The following is a 3,289-nucleotide window of genomic DNA, read 5'->3' on the forward strand; positions in this document are numbered from 1 at the left end:
TTGTATTCCCATCTTTATTATGACCATTCATTGACTTTCATTTTATTAACTTATGGCCTGACCTCTAAACCTAACCATGCCTCAATTYACACCTTAGCCCTAAACCTAAMCCCCAACCCMAAAATTGAGCTCCACCAYATTAGGGCCAGCCTTAAGGWCTACTGGTCTTTTACAAGGYARGTGTGTCTACTGGAAAAKATAACAAAWACAAGCATACACAAAGTCTAGTACACCTAGCTTCATARGGACATTGCATTGACTTCCATTAATTTCCACAGCCTAACCCTGATCCTTTACCCAAAACCTAACCTCACAGGTAGCCTACATACCTGACCCTAAATCTTACCTAAACTYAATTCACACCTTAGTCCTAAAACAAACCCCTGACCCACCAAGAGCATTTCCCATATTGGTYGGCACAAGTAAGGGTGTATRCCAAAAACTGTCCCCACATAGTAAGGAATACCCGCCCGCACACACACAAACACATGAGCAGAAGCATAAATGCCTGCATTCGACATTAATTCAACTCACTGGGCAATCAGTAAATTGGTTACTTTTACTGGAGCYTAACAGCTGCTTAAAAGAATTRTWAAAATATCAGCCTCCTTCATCCTTATTGTGGATCCACGTTTTTATGCCCTGAAATTGTCGAGTCACTAAGTACTACAGGTTAACCTGTTGCCACAGACTGTGCAGGATTGCAGCGGGTTGCTTCAAACACATAACAGTGGTGTGCAGAATGGAATAAGTCAGTGATAATAAGAAAACAGTCGTCTGAACAAGAACATAATTGTGTGGGTGACTTTAGCACACAACCTAATAATACATTTCAACTTTTGCTATAGCTATTACTGGCTGCATAGCTTTCTTTGATGTTAATTGGAACCACTGGGCAGCAATCTGCTTTATGGTACTGACAAATCACAGCTTCCTTGGGCTAAGTATTAGAGGTTAGCCAGCAGAGAGAGGCACATACTCGTCCCATATGCTCATCAGTACAAATAAAACTCAAAAAACAAGCTTGTCTTCACAGAGGCAGAACAATGCTGAGGACAGTTCCAGGCCTGATTGAAAAATGGTGTTTACTGTTCTCAGCAATGCCTTCGTGGGCAATCCTGTGCAGCGCAGAACAGTGTTTTAGAGATGTTACAGTACTATTTTTCTTCCTCTCCTTAATAATTCAACCACAATTTCATCAAAMTGTGGTTTCAAAAAGGTGGTCCAATTGAAAACACTGGATTGGAAACATATTACTCACAAAGAGGCCTGTCCATTGCGTTTTAGAATCTTTTTAGGAAATACAATAGTTTGGAACATGAAGGAAAAGTGATTTGAAGATCTGGATTCAATAAAGACACAACAGAATGATTTCTGTCTTTTTCTGCCACTGTGCTATTTTTTTATTTATATGGCCTTGCACTGTTTTAGATGCTCATTATATCACTAAAGTAAAGTCTTGTCTAAGGGTCATCCAGCACTGATGCAATGCTCGATAACAGAAAACATACCCCGATAGTGAACGCCAGCACATTGTCCAGATCAGTTGTGAGGGCTGTTCGATGATGGGAAAAAGTTCAAAGTGCTTCTCATGCTTCCCTTCATCCCAGATGATACCACATCAGAGTGTGTACAGGGGTGACCTTGCCTGATGCCAGACCCCTGCAGGTCAGACTTGAGAGGAGAGGTGCCTACTTTAGAGCCTGATTCACTGTAGGACAAATGACAGGCACTGTTAAAGAAGGTAATTGGCTTGTCTCTGTGGAAAGAGCCCGTACATTCTGATTGTTCACAGATCAGCAAATTTGAGCATCAAACAAAGCAGACCCAAAGAAGTTTTCTCCGCTTTGACATGCTCTATATCATGATGATTGACAGTGAGAACATGTGAATGACAGCTTGAGGTTTAAAAAGAAATGTAATGCTGGACGAGATTTAAGAGGTAGACGTGGAAAGAAAAAAAGCTTTATGACATGACCAGACCTGAAGAAAATGGAAGCGTTTTGCTGTAGCATTTTTGTAGATGGGGCTGAGTGTTGAAAAGATCAAAAGGATTAGAACAAATTCTGACAGTAATTCTCAAAATAACTAAAATGATTGATTTTCTTTGTAAATACAGCTAATAAATTGATTCCTTTCTCATATGGTGTAGCAGGTAGCAGCTGGTTGATTGATTTTCTTTTTACTTGGATTTGCTATTGCTGTTATGTAAATGTGTAAGTCATGTAAATGTGCACATGGACACTGTGTTGTTACTCAGTTTGTGGACTGCTATTTGAAACATTAGACTTTTAGCCTACTGTATATGAGCTGATTGACTTTGAAATGAAAGCAGAGACCCGTTGCACGTCCATTGGGTAAATGAATCATTGCTCGCTATCAAATACGTTATGATTTAACTGAGTAAGGAGAAAATTGTACATTTGAAGGGAAAAAGTCAAAATATTTTAATGTAACAGACTTATGAATTCCTAATCTGCAGAGTTTTAACATCAAGGTTTAGTTTTTTGTTTGTCTTTTTTTTCTGTTTATTTTGTTTTATTTTGAATTTTTTAGTTAAAAGTTAAAATGTTGCAATAGTAAAAAAATAATTAAGGATTTAGTGTCAAACAGAGAAAGACTAGATTAACTGGCATCTCCATTGGAAGTTAGTGTTTAGATTCAGTGACTGATCTGCTTTTGGATTTATAAACTAGATTCAATTGAATAATATGCACTTACATAATGGTACAGAAGATATGAAAAGGCAATAAAGCATGTTATTGTGATACACCAATAACTGTTTCTTTAAGTAGGTAAGTGAAAGTTGAAATAAATGGAGAATGGTTTAATAAAGGCATGCTGGATTTAATGCCAAGTGCTTCCTTTGCAGGAAAATTAYTAATATTTCATCACATGGGCATTACTATTACTTGTCATTAATATGTTAATTTGCCTATTTATCCTTAATGTGTTCATGATACAGAAAGATAATCTGCAAATCACGACAGATTCAAAGCAATTTTATTATTTTCAAATCTGAAATTATTTCATTTAGATCACAGAGGCATACACAAATACATTAGCTGTATAGTTTATTATTATGTGAATGACACAATCATTTTTCCTTTTTGCAGTAAACATTCTGACATTGTCCCACAAGTGATGGAATTAAAAAGGGAGCTTCTGCAGTAACCATGTGGTCTGTCAATTTAGACCTCATGGTCCACCAAAGAGCAGTAGCCCTTACAACATAAACACACACACACACACACACACACACACACACACACACACACACACACACACA

The sequence above is a fragment of the Austrofundulus limnaeus genome, unplaced genomic scaffold (assembly GCF_001266775.1).
Source record: "Austrofundulus limnaeus strain Quisiro unplaced genomic scaffold, Austrofundulus_limnaeus-1.0 Scaffold46, whole genome shotgun sequence".
Lineage (NCBI taxonomy): Eukaryota > Metazoa > Chordata > Actinopteri > Cyprinodontiformes > Rivulidae > Austrofundulus > Austrofundulus limnaeus.